Consider the following 19,062-nt stretch of genomic DNA (forward strand, 5'->3'; position numbering starts at 1 on the left):
ATACCTTCTTGTGCTGGCTAAATCTCACAATAGTAGTCGCCTTAACAAATACTGTTCCGAGATAATTCAATCCTTTTCAAGTGAGTAAAAACAGTCAATATAAAATGTCATATAATATTTATTTATTATAATCCATTATTTGTATATCATTCACAGGCGCATAAATTTGACGATGCATTTTTATTAAACTGCGGAAACTAAACTTATTGATGTACTTAGATATTTTCTCAATCCTGAAATAAAATAAACATTTGAATTATTATCTGAATATTATTGTGAAGAACCCAAATTATTTACTTATCGTTAAAATGCATATGTTATAATACTGTGTGGAAATGAAACCTCACGCTGAGCTTATCTACATCGATTTTAGAATTATCGAATTTTTTTACAAGACCCAAGTTCGACTTGACACGGAATGTCTCACACGGGGCATAAACCATTTTATTTTTTTAGGCATGTGCTAGATTAAATAATGTCCTTAAATGTTTCACAGGAATTGCCCTCAAGGTAAGACTTGGAGGCCACTGGGGAGTCTGTAGGGCACACAGGTTGGCTCATAGACGAAGGAACGCTACTGGAACGTGAATGGAGGTGAAGAGAAGTGCTTCGGGGTTACTGCTGGGGGGACGGCATGCGACTCACAAAGGCAGTCCTGGGGCAAGTCCTGCAAGGAAATAAAGGGACACACTGTGGAAGTGACGATCAAAGAGAAGGCGAAGGTGCTTTCGGCACACCCTCGAACTAATTCCCCGTTTAAATAAGTACCCCTACATTCATTACACTTAAGCGGAGTGGTTACTTTAATTTCGAGAATTTTACAAAGTATTGCGATCTCCAGTCATGAACAAATATCTTGTATGTTTTTCAAAATATTCTAGGGGCCGCCTAGCAAAAGCAATAATGGTGTGTTCAGTTCACACGGAAGGACATAAGTTTGATTCCCTGTCGGGGAGTCGAAAAATTTGGAAACAGAATTTCTACACACAGAGTGCTGAGGTTCACTTAGGCTACGCAAAAATATAACCCACAGGTTGAATCCTGATGACAAAGAGTTACTTCTGGAGTGAGGATAGTGGAAGACTTTAACTTCCAATCCTCTACGGGTCCACAAAGTATGTATCCACCGAGCTCGATAGCCGCAGTCGCTTAAGTGGGGCCAGTATCCAGTATTCGGGAGATAGTGGGTTCGAGTCCCACTGTCGGTAGTTCGGAGATGGTTTTCCGTGGTTTCCCATTTTCACACCAGGAAAATTCTGGGTATGTATCTTAATTGAGGCCACGGACGGTTCCTTTCCGCTCCTAGCCCTTTCCTGTCTCATCGTCGCCATAAGATCTGTCTGAGTCGGTGCGACGTAAAGCAACGTGTACAAAAAAAAAGTAAAGTATGTGTCCAGATGCATTCATTTTCTTGCACAATAATACTCAAAATGACGGGCATTATCTAAAAATGATAATGACGATGCTAATTTCCATTTATCCTTTTTTCTCAATAGTCTGAAAAGACAATATTGAAATTCTTTAGGTTTGGTTTGCGTTTTATATTAATATTCATTGATGTTCCGGTTTTTCTTTTAAAGTTCCATCTATCAACACAAATCCAACATTCATTTCTGGTTATTCATTCTCTGTTCAGTTTCTAATCATCTGTGTTTGTATTAATATTCATTGAAAGTTGCATTTATCAAAACAATTTAAATAGTCATTTCAGGTTACTCCTTCTAATTTTGTATACTGCATGTATCACAAATTATAAAACGATTACAATAAACAATATCCTCTCCCTAACTTATGGTTTTCGAGATTAGGGGAAACGGGTATCTATGACTTGACTTTAATAATAATAATAATAATAATAATAATAATTGTACCGGGCGGTACACCTCCACGACGCAAATTCAAATATTGCGCAAGTCGGAACTCCTCAGCAGGAGAACGCCTGAACTTAACTACTATATTAATCCAATGGTTTCTCGAAAGATGTCACCACAGTAAATTTGGTAATGTTGCAGTGTCTGAACGGTGTCTATTTCGACTTGTGTTTGTTTCCTCCGGATCCAGAAGTTTGGACGTCCCCTAACAGATGTCTCTACTAAAGCTATAATAACGCACTCTGGTGTAAAGGAATGATCTGTCCTGAAGAAATTTAACATTCATAAGTTTTGTTTTTGCTAAATTTTGTTCTGTGGTTTGAGAGTTGGCAATGTTAATCCTTTCTTTCCGCCAGTTTTGAAATTAGCCAATCCCGAATTTCTTTAATTAATTTTCGGCCAATCGAGGCTTTCTTCCCCAACCTGCTCTGTAACTGTGGTCTGTAACCAATAAACTGCTGTGGGTGTGTCTTATCATTCATGAAAGGTCTCGAATAGTCCACGAGGGTTTATAAACTGCTGATTTTCTGGTCTCCTCGCCACTTCAGTAACATCTCTCCTAGTGTGATTATGTAGCAGGGGGCGGGAAGCGCCTCTTTCTTCGGGCAGCAGTTCATCCATAAGGTAATGGCTATTTAATAACTTCATTTCTCGCTAGCTCAGCAGTTTAACCCTCGGGGCAGGTTCGAAACTTTTCTCATGTAACCTATCTTTAAATGTAATAGACACTTGGTAAAACTTCGTCTCTTTAACTATAAATTGGGATAGAGAGTGCTAAACCCTCTCGAGCTCCCACTCCTATTGTTTTGAGGTGACTTTGTTTTCACAACCGTTTCTTCCTTTCTTAATGTAATAAAGTCTTCTTATACAAGTCACCTCTTTAGTATGGGATTAGCCCTTGTGTATGCGGCCTACCTGCCAAGTAGGTTTTAAAAGTGTATTAGGAGTGCAAGTTACGCCTCCAGTCAAGTTGGTATTTTGGGCCATGTAATTAACCTGCTTCTTTACTGAATAGGCCCAGTAGGTTGGGTATTTATTACCTCTGTTCTTGGCATGCCTTGAGGGCAGTTTGAAGTATAGTTTGTTGTGGCCTTTGATGGGCTTGAACCTTGAGAGCGGGTTTGCTCTTTCTTAAAATTGGTTTCTGTGTGCCTTAATATGGTAATCAGGAGCCAGTGCTCCTTGGCATGATTGGGGTTTTCTGCCCCTTTGTTTGAACTTGGTATATAGGTAAAGTTGGGCTCATAGCTCAAGGTTCGTGAGTGTCGGGCTCGAAGCCCAACTTTTGTAATGAACTAAAATTGTACTTTCTTAATTTGTTGATCGGCTACTTGGTACCTGTTATATTCTGTTATTTATTTACCTTGAAAAGAAAATATAACCTTTGTTAACGTTTTAAATTAACTTTAATTTCGTAAGTTGAGACCTATTCCACCCAGCACCTTCTTTCACCTCTGCTGTTCCACAGAAACCTCGGAACAATAATAATAATAATAATAATAATAATAATAATCCTGTGTGTGTAATTGCGCCGATCATCTGACCGTAGTACACGTTTTTACGGAGTGCGTGGACCTGGCCGATTTGTGCCGTAGTCTAATTCTACGAGATGATGAGCAGTCCGTAGACCTTAGTCATCCGTTTTATGAGCGATAGTGGCCTGTTTTGTCGTGTTTAAAAATGAATATTCCATTTGTTTTATTTTTTTATTCTATTGCTAATTGCGTTTTATCCTATTGACTACGTGTTAGTCTTCGTATTTAATGTGTTTAATAAATTTTTAATTTGATTGTAATATATAATTTCACTTCAAAGGCAATGCCTTATTCCATTTTATTCCATTTTAGTCTATTATTAAATTATTTTATAAGAAAATACGGCATTGCAAATTAGATCCACTGATTGTTTTAAAGTCATAGTCATTTTGTCACCATCAATTTTAAATCCTAGTCAGTGCTTTAATTTTAAATGTTAATTATTACTACATTTCGTTCGATCTCATACCATTAGTGGCCGATGACTTTGATGTTAAGCCTCTATAAACACTAAGTATTATTATTATTATTATTATTATTATTATTATTATTATTATTATTATTATTATTATTATTATTATTATTATTGCACGAGGGAGTACTTATGACGAGTCTTTTTTGGAGGTTCGCTTTCCTTCACATTATCTCTTAAGCTCGGCTAATATAATCTTCCCTTTCTATCTTGTGAGATTGGTTTCCATTACTTAGTACTTTTGGATAACGAGGATCATATCGAAGTGTTTGGAGCGATCTAGAATATCAAGGTGAGAAATCCCAGTGAAATTTAGGTCTTTATGAACTTCTTTGAGCCAGAGGATTCCAGTCTTATAATCTGTGAGACAATCATCTTTTGTGTTTGGTACATAAAATAATAGGAGTTAAACAAATTGAAGAATAACCTACAGGAAGGAGGACAGACCATGAAGTAAAGAAACAAAAAGAAACAAAAGACTGGATCAAGAGGTTTTTTTATACATTTTGTAATGATAGTTTTTGGAAAGTAAACTTTTGCTGTAGAAAAGAAGCACCTATCGGGCCACATCTGGATATAGGTCCTGCATATCCAAAAAGGGCTGAAAGTAAGTATACAACACTCTACTAAGTTAAAATATACAGTCGTAAACACGCTACCTGTGCAAACGAGATCGTGAATCTTTTTGTCTGGAGTGCATAGAAGACTTCTATCACTATAATATAATTTCCTCTGACTATTGTTATCCCTTGCAAGGAAGGCTCCCCGACAATTGTGGGCGCCATCTGCTGTGGATGGGAAACTGTGTGATTTTATGGTGGAGGATAATGTTGTATGGGTTATATTACGTCCGAGCCATGGAAATTAAGTGTTTAAAATCCATCGACATGGTACAAAAGATGAAAGAGAAACAACAAAAATTTGACTGAAAAATCAGTGCAAATATAAATCTGTGCAAAGATAAATGGAAAATTTGATGTGAATTCGACCTTTTAAAAGTAATAACACAGTTTAATTTGTTCTTGTATTCATAAGAAAGTATGATATTTTACATTACAATTCATTATGTAAAATTACTAGGAGGCTGCCAAGTCGAGACGGCATAGTTTCACTCCAGAGGGACATGTGGTCCTGAATTCACTCAGTCTACACCCCGATGTGTTCCACGTTAATTCTTGGGAGCAAAGACATGGAGGTATATAACTACTCAGCATATCCCATTGAGTGCTGAATTATCGGATAATGGAAGAAACAGCAAAACCACCACTAACAAAACATAGACAATCGACCAATGAGTTTGTACTTGTACTCAATGTACTTTTTGCTGAAGTAATGTCGATGTCTCTTTCTAGTTACATTATTCTAAGTTCCGACCATACATCATTTTATATCAAGGTGCATGTGCATTTATGAAATTGTTTCTGAGTTATGGATGAGGAATAAATAATCGTCAGTGTTACCAATATTATCACACGAGCGATCAAATTTTCTATATTGACAAGCATTCAGTTCACTTATCACTAACAAATCAATAGTAAGATACCGTGGTTAGGGAATAATAACAGAAAAAATGTGTACAATAATAGAGGTGTATATGCATGGAAATTCCAATACAGTAGATTCATTACTTTGCTTTTGACTTCCCGGGTGAAGTATGTGTTGATACCCTCTTTTCCAGAGACGAAGGTTGCTAGATTGCTAACTTACGCAGTGGATTGGCACTTAAAAGTCATTTTATGTGAGGTTCTGTGTGGTGAGTAATTACCGCTTGACTGCTAACTTGCTACCAGAACAGTCGACTTTCGGAATCCGGGTAGATCCCTGGTGGGAATTTTCAACTTAAGAAATCACATCGCGTAAGAAAGCCGTAAGCGAGCCGGAGTGGGTCAAGCGACGCTACACATAGCTGGAATAAGTAGAAGAAAGTTAAAATGTAATAGTTCTGTGTCACATTATAGCAGCTCTCTCAGGTTGGAATCTCCTAAGTCCAGCGCTCTTAAGGAACATTGATATACAATACAAACGAACTACGTGAGTGATTATTTTGGTCATGGTACATAAAACAATCAGTGTACGAAAGTGTTCTTGCCTAACTGGGCAAGACCGCGGTAGCCATTAAACAAAAATAAATTAAATAGCATGTATTTATGTATTTACTTATTTAAATAATTTATTTATTTAGTTTAATTTCATTCTTAAAAATCGACTGCATCTGGATCGGCTCCCAATTTCAGAAGTACTCGTACCTCGTAGAATATAAAATATGGGTATTAAAAATTGCTGTTGTGTTACATCTGAATCGATTCCGAAGAGTCAACACTGCATCAAAATTTCCTTTCCCAGTTCAACAGACTTAAGATTGCGTACCTTAATCTATATATATAAAATAACTTGTCCTGACTGTCTGACTGACTGACTGACTGATTCATCATCGCCGAGCCAAAACTACAGGACATAAAGAAATGAAATTTTGGGGATACATTCATACTAACATGTAGGTGCTCGCTAAGAGAGGATTTTTGGATATTCCGTCGCTAAAGGGGTGAAAAGGGGGTTGAAATTTTAAATTGAGTGTATCTATATCTCAAAACTTTGAAAGTTTACAGATGTAAATATTGGTATTTAGAATTTTCATTATAAATAAAGAAACACGTATTTTTTTGTTTTCGGAAAATCCCAATAGGAGGGGTGAAAAGGGGTGAAAAATGGGTTGAATGCCGTTAATGACGATAGTTATATCTCAGAAACTGAAAATATTACAGACCTGAAAATTGGTGTTTGGGATCTCCTTTAAAAATAAAGAAACACGTATTCTTTTGTTTTTGGAAAATCCAATTAATGGGGGGTTAAAGGGGGGTGATTTTGAAAATGAGTGTATCTATATTTCAAAACTTTAAAGTTTAGAGATGTAAAAATTAGTATTTAGAATCTCCTTTAAAAATAAAGAAACACGTAATTTTTTGTTTTCGGAAAATCCCAATAGGAAGGGTGGAAAATGTGTTGAATGCCTTTATTGAGGCTACTTATATTTCAGAACCTGAAGATATTACAGACCTAAAAATTGGTATTTGGGATCTACTTTAAAAGTAAAGAAACAGGTATTTTTTAGTTTTTGGAAAATCCAAATAATGGGGGGGTGAAAAGGGGGGTGAATTTTTAAAATGAGTGTATCTACATCTTAAAACTTTAAAAGTTTACAGATGTAAAAATTGGTATTTAGAATCTCCTTTAAAAATAAATAAACATGCATTTTTTTGTTTTCGGAAAATCCTAATAGGAGGGGTGAAAAGGGGTTGAATGCCTTTAATGAGGATACATATATCTCAGAAACTGACGATATTAAAGACCTGAAAAAAGGTATTTGGGATCTCCTTTAAAAATAAATAAACATGTACTTTTTGTTTTTGGAAAATCCAAAGAGTGGAGGGTTGAAAGGGGGATGAATTTTTAAAATGAGTGTATCTATATCTCAGAACTTTCAAAGTTTACAGATGTTAAAATTGGTACTTAGAATCTACTTTCAAAATAAAGAAACATGTATTTTTTTGTTTTCGGAAAATCCCAAAAGGAGGGGTGAAAAGGGGTGAAAAATAGTTTAATGCCTTTAATAAGGATCCTTATTTCTCAGAAACTGAAGATGTTACTGACCTGAAAATCGGTATTTGGGATCTCCTTTATAAATAAAGAAACATGTATATTTTGTTTTTTTTAAATCCAAATAGTGGGGGCGTGAAAGGGGGGTGTATTTAAAAAATGAGTGTATCTATATCTCAAAACTTCAAAAGTTTGCAGTTGTAAAAATTGATGTTTAGAATCTCCTTTAAAAATAAAAGAACACGTATTTTTTTGTTTTCAGAAAATCCCAATAAGGGGAATGAAAAGTGTGAATAAGGGGTTGAATGTCTTTAATGAGCATACTTATATCTCAGAAACAGAAGATATTACAGACCAGACAGACAGTTAGTATATGGAATCTCCTTTAAAAATACCGAAACATTTATTTTTTTGTTTTTGGATAATCTAAATAATGGGGGTTAAACAGGAGTGACAAATTGGGGTGAATTTTTAGAAAGACTATATCTACAGTATATCTCAGAAACGTAAAATGTTGCAGACGTTTAAATTGGTATTTGGAATCTCCTGTTAAAGTAAGGAAACAGGTATTATCGGAAAATCCAATGAAGGTAGCGCGGGGGGGGGGAGGTGAAAAATTGAAAAATTTATTGAATTAATTGTATGAGGATACTTACATCTGATAAAAACTAAAGTTGTTACAGACGTGAAAATTGGTATTTAGATCTTCTTTAAAAATAAAACGACGCTTTTGGGGGGGGGGGGCGGAGAATCATTTTTGGGGGCGAGTGTGAAAAGGAGTTGAATTCGCTTCACGAGGACACATATCTCAAAAACTGAAGATAATCGGTATTTAGAAGATCCTTTACTATTAAAGAAACAAGTACTTTTTGCCGGAAAATTCACTTAAGGGGGGCGGGGAGTGTGAAAGTAAGTGAAAAAAGTGAATTACTTTTATGGGAATACTTATATCTCAAAACTGAAGGTAACACACGTGAACATTGGTATTTGGAATCTCCTTTAAACATAAAGGAACACGTTTTCTATTTTTGGGGGTGGAGGTAAATCAACTTAACCGCGGTGGGGTGAAAACGGAGGTGAGACCATTTGATTTTACTGTTCCTAATGTACTTATAAGGAGCCTCCGTGGCTCAGGCGGCAGCGCGCTGGCTTCTACCGCTGAGTTTCGTGGTTCAAATCCCGGTCACTCCATGTGAGATTTGTGCTGGTTAAAGCGGAGGCGGGACAGGTTTTTCTCCGGGTACTCCGGTTTTCCCCGTCATCATTCATTCCAGCAACACTCTCCAATATCATTTCATTTCATTTGTCATTCATTTAATCATTGCCCCAGTGGAGTGCGACAGGCTTCGGCAGGGCTTATTCATTCCACTCCTGACCCGGTTGAATGACTGGAAACAGGCTGCGGATTTTCAATGTACTTATTCTGATCATAAACCGATCGTTTTTAATCTCTCCTGGGTTCGTTTTCAAGAGCCATCTTTTCCTTTGGAGAACCTTCTTAGATTACAGTAGATTCTTCTGGCATATAAACAAAAATTTAAACATACTTGAAATAAACGATAGATATATGATTGACCTTGCAATTGTTCACCTCTGTAATAAGGTCAATAATGCACGGAAGTCTGTCATTCGAATCGCCAGAAGTCCTGCGCACTTGCATAAGGGCGACGATGGTGCTGGTCATACTGTCATCAATGACAACGGCAGCAGATGTAATTTACCGCCAAGTAGAAGTTAAGTACCGCCAAGGCACCCGAGACGACACCACGCAGGATCTCCTCAAGGATTTGATCCACATTAAAATGCTTATAGGAAAAGATGGCAAAGATTTAGGGACCCCACTGACCGGGTGAAATACCTGGACCTATCCCGGGAAGTACGAAATCGATTGCTGGAGAGAAGATTGAAAAATGGGAGGAACGTTGCCGTAATCACTCAGAAAACGAGTCAGATCGCGAATTTTGGTGGAATCTCTCAGAAAACGAGTCAGATCGCGAATATCGGTGGGTTATATATAAAGCGATAAGCATTCAATTATAAATTTCAGTATAATACCGTAGCGAAGCACGGGTATCTTGCTAGTTGTAATATATGACTGAATTGCATTTTGCAGTAGAGCATCACTTCAACCAATACCTTAATTGAATCGTTTTTTTTTTTTTTTTTTGAAACGACACATGTCAACATTGTGCCACAATTGAGTTAAGGCAAGTAATACAGTCTTTAAGTATAGATCTACACACGTCACTGCATTGCTTTATCCGGTAGCTCTGCCTGGTAATAATAGTTTGTTGGAGAAACAGCACTTGTCATTGTCACTGTACTTTTAAGTGGATATCTCCAAACTGTGCTGTTTCAAAAAAAAAAAAACGATTCAATTGAACTTCTTACTAAATGTACACATATTGTTCGTAAAAATTTGACTTTACTAATTCTTTTAAATCTACATCCGTTGGATTTGCATATGTATTCTCTTCGAGTAGTAATTTGAATCCATATTGCTTCTTACTCTTGTCCAACTCGTTGTCTGAATGGTCAGCGTACTGTTCTTCGGTTCAGAGGATCCCGGGTTCGATTCCTCACCGGGTAGGGGATTATAATCGCTTCTGATTAATTCTTCTGGCTCGGGGACTGGGTGTGTTTGTCTGTCCCAACACTGTCCTCATCATATTCAAACATCATACCACACTACCAACGACCACAGAAAACCCCCTGTGGGTGGGGGACACAGACAAAGAATACACCCACGGTATCCCCTGCCTGTCGTAAGAGGCGACTAAAAGGGGCGACCAAGGGGGTAATTGTATTAGAACCATGAAACTCCCGGGGAACACCATGGGTCGCTTTTACTCGCGCGTGCTACCACTATGTTAGGTACCAAATAGGTTTGTGATTAGCAGCACGCAGAAGCACCGTGCGGTCAGGCTTTTACAGTACCTGTGATTAGTACCCACTATATAAACAACACCACGGGATAGTACGAATCCCTGTGGTTAGTACACTTATGTGATGAAAACTATAGGTTTGCGTTGCCTGTGAATGACCAATGACCTGGATTCTGGACCCCATTAGACTGCAAGCATCATCGATTCAGTATAGTGCTATAGAAGCAGTCCCTTGGCCAGTAGTACTATTGTTTTACGTCAGTTTCTGTGACTGAGGCATTGCGGGTCGCCTCGACTGATAGTTTTAAATTCATATCCATCAATTCATTTTCGTCCTCATGTTTTGAATTCTGGTCAGGGGAGGATTTTGGACTTTTATCTTGTCATTGCATTTCGTCTCATTTCGTACCATTATGGGCCGATGACCTCGATATTAAGCCCCTTTAAACAACAAGCAAGCACCACCACAGAAACATGCTATAGTGATTACATCCCTCCATATAGGGTTGGCGTCAGAAAGGGCATCTGGCCGTAAAACAGGGCCAAATTCACATGTGCGACGCATTTCGCACCCGCGACCTCACAGGTGTGGGAAAAATCGGTAACAAAAGAAGAAGAAAGAAGAAGAAGACTGCTTCTTACTCTTCAGTACGATGTAAGTGTTATCTTGAATAACAATTAAAGCATCATAGAGGAGGGGGTGACAAATCAGACAGTTATTGGGGGATATATCACAAAACTCCCCTCACTCCCCGAGGCACTTGCCTGCCTGAATGCATATTTATGCTATTTTATAAGATATTCTTATACGATCTTAGAAATTAATTGTAGACAATGGCTTGTTTTGAATCGTATTATTTTTTTTTTTTTTTGCTAGGGGCTTTACGTCGCACCGACACAGATAGGTCTTATGGCGACGATGGGATGGGAAAGGCCTAGGAGTTGGAAGGAAGCGGCCGTGGCCTTAATTAAGGTACAGCCCCAGCATTTGCCTGGTGTGAAAATGGGAAACCACGGAAAACCATCTTCAGGGCTGCCGATAGTGGGATTCGAACCAACTATCTCCCGGATGCAAGCTCACAGCCGCGCGCCTCTACGCGCACGGCCAACTCGCCCGGTAATCGTATTTTTGGTAAGGAGAACTATGTGCCTTAGTTTTATTAAAAATAATAAATAGAAGATGTAAAACATAGATGTAGCCTGTGTTCTAGGGTCAGTCTTTTCTGCGCATGATTCTAGTGCAATTCACAGAGCCAGGGTGACTTTTATAATTATATGTACTTCTTGTTCTATGCTGCCGAAGCCTTTTACGCTTCTCTGAGGTAATGATTAATGACTGAAAGATGAAATGATATTGGAGAGTGTTGCTGGGTGTCCGGAAAAGTGCGAACACGGAAATTTGCGAACACATCATTAAAGCGGAAAATTGCGCACACTAGGGATTATTACTACCTGACTAGGGTTTCCCAGTCTTGGTAAATATTTCGTTGCCGGAAATTTGCGAACACTATCTTCGAAAAAAAGAAACAATACATGTAATTTAAGCGACCTCTGTAATTAAATCAATATTTAATCCATACAACGTATTGAATCTGATTTACATCACAATTTACACAGGCTTTAGATTGTCAAAATGATAATTATCATCTTATTATTTTGGCGTATTGAAAATCAGCCTTCATAGGTTTCGTTTTTTTTTTAATACAGTACATTAATTTCTCGTTTAAAATCGGCTTTTATAGGCTTCGTCACGTTTACATACGTATATATTTACATGTGGGTTATCGTAATTCAGTCCAATTTCTGTATGTATCTTTGTCTCTTCATATACTTTTATGGTTTTCTCAACCTTGTCTCCAGTTTCAAGCATTGCCTCTTTCTCTTCTTCCCTTCAAGATGCATTTCTAACTTCGTCTACATGCAATTTGTGTGTTCCGCTTCCTTCTTCAAACATTCCACCAGCATGTTGACTCTGGGGTGGCGGATTCCAACGACAGTATTTAATTTGTTGTGCTATCCTTCTACAACACTCGTGATTCTGTGTCCCTTACCGTAGCAACTCCACATTTCGATGGGGATCTCTTCATTTTGTAACCATGTATCTACAAAGTAGCCAAAAAAACTCGAAGAATTTCTGGTTGTCGGGATATTCCGCATGAATCTGGAGCCATCCGTCATCTACGTCCTCCGGTTTCAAAAATGCCAGTGCCGCACACATGGTGACGTGAAGCCTTAACTCTTCATTCTAACGGTATTCCTCCTGTAGACCCAGACTTTGAAGTTTTATCCATAAGCACTTCTTCATATGGAAGTGACAGCCACTCACTTTACTTGAGGAAAACTTGATGTAGAGCCGATATTGCAGCTGCCTCAAAATCGACATTGACTTTACTGGGACACCACTGTGGAACTACTTCTTTAATAAGAAGAAACAGGTAAATGTATTTTTCTTTCTTCTTATTAGGGAATAGGGCAAATACCACAGGGAACACAAATGTTTCGTCAGGCCGGTCTGCTAGGTCTGCGTGAACAGTGCGGACTTGTGCAAACTGTTCGCTTCAGCACCTAAATGTGCTATCCATAATAAATTGTGTAGATGTTTTTAAACATTATTTTCCTTTGTCCCCGCTGAAAACTAGGGTTCTTTTTTCTAGTCCGTCATCAACAAGGAGAAAACTGCTACCATGGTCATTTTCAAGATTTTTTCATTGAGAATAATGTCACCACGTTCTTTTGGCCCTTGTTGATTTCCACGCTCGTTACTCCGCTGATTTCGCAAGGTCCTCTTCATCGATTTGTCACAAAGTCATAACCTGAAACGGTCATATTGATTAATTAAAATATTTCTGACCTTACGATGCATTTAAAAAAACCTAAAAACCAATTTTGTAGAGCTTATTACGCTCTGTAAGTTTTGTTCAGTCAAAATTTGCATTTAAGTACCATTTAAAGCTAAAAATCACAAAAAAACACTTTTCGTCAAGAGAGTAGAAAAACTCCAACAATTTTTCCGGATGTACAGGCTGTACACTGTGATAGTACATATATCACACCCCCGAATTATATGTAGAAGTTAGAGATATTATTGCCAGTATTCAATTTATTATTATTATTATTATTATTATTATTTCATTTATATATTTTGCCATTTATATTGGTAAGCTGGAAGATATCCACATATGTAGGTATGAGTAATTTGTTTTGCACGAGTGGGAAAAGGTTGCTTTAATAACTCTGGTAATTTGAATGAGTCATATGGCTACCCCAGTGTTTGTTGTGATGTACTTGTGTTGGGAAATTCATGAGTCATGTATATATCCCAGCCTGATGAGATGAGCTTGTTGTTGTACCAGGGAAATTCGATGATTCATGTAAAACTCCCGAGTGTTTGTTTATAACTTGGGAGAAAGAAGAGGTTCACTCATGATTGGCGGGCAAGCACCAATCCAGACGTATCATCTGAGAGGAGGGGGATGTTGATGTCTATAAAGGTTGATCATACGGCGGCAACCAGTAACATTGTAAGGTACATTGTATGGGTGATTGTAAAGGAACGAGAAGGAAGACAACTACTACAACTACAAGCAGTAACACTGTATAAGAGAACTACAACCGACGCACTGTACGGGAAGGAAGTGGTGCTGATACACGGTACTGGAATGACACGGCAGCAATGGACTGGACTTCAAACGTTCGTGGAGCGTAGTCTTGTTATGTTCGTGGAAAGTGGATGATTGTGGAGAGTGCTTGCGCATTAAGTAGTGTAGCACTTTTGGCGGCCTAGCATTATATGTTGGTGAAAGCTATCTCAGACTTTCCATAAATTTATATGTTGAGGATCGACAGACGTGTGTATATATCTTTACAACAAGTGTTAAAATATGTGAACACAGTAGTACAAGGTACAGTATCTGTGTGATGTGATAACTGCCGATTATGAGAATCGGTAAGTCGAATTGATATAGAGACAGTGAAGGGTATTTATCTTCATACATGTACATTGTTCATCGGACTGTCTACAAATGGTAGCTTAGTTCTCGCTTTCGTTTTCCCACGATTTTCATTATTATTATTGTTGTTGTAAATATGGAGTCTTCCAGCAATATTTTATGTGTGTATTATGTATAATGTTGTATGTTGATGAGGTGCTCATGCACGGAATTTGTTAAGAATATAGGTAGCTATTTTAGAATCAGTGTTATTGATGAACCTAGGTGCAGTTCCTACCTAATTAGTCGTTTTCAGGAGGTTAGGTAAGGCCTGCAGCAGATGTACCAGTACGCAGCCTTATGTACACGCCCTGGGATATACAGTTTATCTTGCTCTTATCTAAATTCGAGGGATCCATTCTGGTGAACTCTGGCGCCCATACTACGGACATTTCGGTTAATTATGCTTATTAATTTTATTAAGTTTTTGAGTAATTTTATTTATATATTTTTATTCATGATTTTATTTATCAGTAATCTTCAAAATGTTACAACACTATTAGTAGCAAATATATTAATTTTCGTAAATGTACATTACGTATTGTTATTTGTTGACCTATAATATAATTTGTAATACAAAATTAATTCTTGCTTTATTTTACCGTATGGCACATGCACTTTATATTAATAAAATACGAAAGTATTTGGATAAGGACGTTTGTTTACTAACCTTTATTATGTAGGTTTCCTATTTCACCGGTGTATACCTCACATAACTGTGTAGTTTCTTCTCGAGCCCTCTTCTTGGCATTACACACTTGCTTCTTCACTTCTTGAGCGGCGTCATCAGGTGGTCCTCACAAATGTTCGGATACATGAAGTGCTTTTTCATTCTTCGACATCATAAAAGTGGCGGCCGCACCGGCTGCAGCATTAGTTAAAAGAACTACCTGGTAGATGTTTGTGATATGGTATGGGAGGTTGCAAATACAATGCCAGTGTTAAAATCGGAAAGCTAATCCAGGGTATATGGGATTCTCAGGAAATTGTTCGCATATTTCCGGCAACGAAATATTTACTAAGACCTGGGAAACCCTAGTCAGGTAGCAATAATCCCTAGTGTGCGCAAATTTCCGCTTTAATGATGTGTTCGCAAATTTCCGGCATCCGTGTTGCTGGAATGAAAGATGACGGGGAAAACCTACGTACCCGGAGAAAAACCTGTCCCACTACCGCTTTGGCCAACACACATCTCGTATGGAGTGACCGGGATATGTACCATGGAACCCAGTGGTGAGAGGCCAACGCGCTTTCGCCTGAGCCATGAAGGCTATATCCTAGATGGTATATTAATAAAAGAAGTAAATCTGCAGTTATTAATTGTTGTTAACATAGCGATCATAACCACAGGACGTCTGCCACAGGAGTTATGTGAAGTGCTATAAAAATACCCCCTTGAGGCTGGCGTATTTGAGCTCTGTCGGTCTGAACTGGTATAGAAACCTCCATTTGTATGTAAAACAAACGAGCTCGCCGTGCCTGTAAGGTCGCGCAGCTGTGAGCTTGCATCCGGAAGAAGGTGGGTTCAAATGCCACTGTCGGGAGTCTTTAAGATGGTTTTCCGTGATTTCCCATTTTCACACCAGGAAAATGCTCTGGTTGTACCTTAATTGAGGCTACGGCCACTTACTTCCCACTCCATGCTCTTCCCAATCCCATCATTGCCATAAGACCTGTTTCGGTGCGACCTAAGGCAACTTGTAGATGATTAAAAATGTGTTTATGTAAACCGGATCAGCCCCCCCCCATGCGAAGGTAACAAGCAAAAAAGCAGACAAACAAATAAACAGATCGACAGAAAAATTTTACATATTAATCCAAAGACACATACAATGATCTGAAAGATGTAAAATAACCTTTCTTCTGGATAAAATAAACAACAGATAGGAAAATACTTCAGTTTTATTCATATAGATTCTTATAGCCTATTTTGATAATTATTACTGAAAATGCATGGGCATTTTCTAATATTTTAGCGCACGTAAATCTACCCTTTAATAGTTACATTTCTTTCACTGTCGGTTGCAGTCGACGAAACACATGGCGACATTTCGATGCGATGTCAGAACTAGATACAATCCAATAATCACAATTCAAATAACACGGAATAATTCTGAACATGTCTGTAGGTTACAATAAATGGCAATACTAGAGGTGCTCTACTCCTCTATAGCTTAATGTGTGTTGATGATGGATGTGGATTGCCGATCGCTGGTTAGTCCCGTTACTTCATCTGGGGTTATAAACAGCTATTAATAGCAGGATGAAGATAATGGACATGATTTATACTGAGGATATGGATATCACGTTTCACATTCTACTTCCCATAATGGCAGTATATATCCTTCCATCGTGACAGGTGCTTGATCCAGGACGAACAAATCGAGGGGTTAGAAACCTCTTCCCCGGTGTCAGACACTGCACTGGAACAATCGGTCAAAGAGAAGAAATAATTTCCAATATCCTTAAAATACTAGAGGATTATAAACTCACAACATTGCTGAGTAAAACTCCCAGCGTGCTCAAATTTATTCAGATTTATACGTCATTATCTTAATAATAATAATAATAATAATAATAATAATAATAATAATAATAATAATACACAACCAAGACACTGCATTACAGTAATTAAACCAGAATGTCTCTATGTATCTAGACAAAAGAGTGACTGAATGGATGGCTAAATTTCTAGAAGACAATTCTCAGAAAATTAAAGTAGCCTACCTGAAGCATATAAATACCTGACAGTGCTAAAATATAAAGGAGGTTACCGCAAGGTTCGACGATTGCACCTTTATATTTTCTTACTTACATATATGATTTATTTATTTTATTTTTTTTACGTGTCCAGGATATCAGTTTTACATAGTTAGAGAAATCTGTAACTATATAAACTACATTACTAAATGGAATGTGAGGACCAAAATTCAGAAGTCTTGATAATATAAGTACAGAACTCGACTCGCACATAAGGCCCTTTTCGGATGATTTTCTTCTGCATAGAGTAAAAAAAAAGTTACAGGGTTCTGAGCGACTGCAAATAACCTCAACATTGTTATGAGAGGAGGAAAGATAATGGTATGTTGATAAACGGGCTGAAAACTCGGGTTACAAGTTTCATCAAGAAGAATTGAATTACTTTCTTGATGGATCGTATGACCCTCACTGAGATCAGTGCAAGAAATAGGTGTTCATAACCACGAACCTGCTACGCAGGCGTAGCAGGGGGAGAGGTGATACTCCCACGTGGCGCGTCCCAGGTGGCGGATAGGGGGTCCTAACCGGCTTGCCGGCGGACTTGAGGGAAATAAAATACCTCTCGCGGACCAAAGACACTACCCCCTGCGGGTGGGGGACGCACATGTAGAATACACCCGCGGTATTCCCTGCCTGTCGTGAGAGGCGGCTAAATAGGGCGACCAAGGGATGACGGAATTAGAACCATGAAACTACTTTTGAGTAGTACCATCACGCGGGGAAAACCATGGGTCGCCTTTTCTTGCGAGTAGTACCACTATGTTAGGTACACAATAGGTTTGTGCTTAGTAGCAGCAGCGAGAGGGTCACTGTGGGTTTCCAGTACCCGTGAGTCGTACGCATGTGAGCAACACCACGGGTCTGGGCGTTGCCTGTGCTTAGTACCACTATATGAGCGACACCGTGGGTCTGCGTTGACTGTGATTAGTACTCACTATGTGAGGAGCACCACGGGAATACCGACGCCCGTGATTAGTACACCTTGGTGAGGAACCCCATCGGTTTGCGTTGGCTATGTGTGGCGCCATTATGTGAGAACACCATAGGTCTGCGTTACCTGTACGGCGTACAATACTTGTGAGTAGTACCATCATGTGTGGAACCCCGTGAGTCTTCGCTACTTTTGATTAGTACCCCAACATGACAAATACCATGGTTCTACTTTACTCGCGACATGTACCATTCTGAGGGGCCTTAGATCTGGATTTTGGACCCCTATCGACATCAAGCATGCTAGATTCAGGATTGTGCTTTATGGGTGGTCCCTTGGTCAGTCATACATTAATTATGATCTTTTTTGAGTTGGATCCACTGTTTTTTGTTTGCTCGTTTTTTGTTGTTTTTTGTTTTTTGGTTCATGTCCATCCATTCCTTCTTCACGACATTTTTATTTTATTTTGGTCAGTGGATGAATTTGATTTTTTGTTATTTCATTTCGTACCATTAGGAGCCGATGACCTCGATGTTAGGCCCCTTTAAACAACAAGCATCATCATCATCATCAGGTGTTCATAAAGTAAAGATCTTCATTGGGATAATCATATTAAGGTGATTGTAAATAAAGGTTACATGTCCCTTCATACGGTTATGAGGGTATTTAGGGGTTGCAGTATGGATGTGAGGAGAGGGCATACAAGTTACAGGTAAGAACAAATTTAGAATATGGTTCCAATATATGGGACTGTAACAAGGATTACTTGATTCAAGAACTGGAAAATATACAAAGGAAAGCACGATATGTTCTTTTCTTTTTCTAGGGGCTTTACGTCGCACCGACACAGATAGGTCTTATGGCGACGATGGGATAGGAAAGGCCTAGGAGTTGGAAGAAAGCGGCCGTGGCCTTAATTAAGGTACAGCCCCAGCATTTGCCTGGTGTGAAAATGGGAAACCACGGAAAACCATCTTCAGGGCTGCCGATAGTGGGATTCGAACCTACTATCTCCTGGATGCAAG

This window comes from Anabrus simplex, chromosome 4, assembly GCF_040414725.1.
Source record: "Anabrus simplex isolate iqAnaSimp1 chromosome 4, ASM4041472v1, whole genome shotgun sequence".
NCBI classification, from domain to species: domain Eukaryota; kingdom Metazoa; phylum Arthropoda; class Insecta; order Orthoptera; family Tettigoniidae; genus Anabrus; species Anabrus simplex.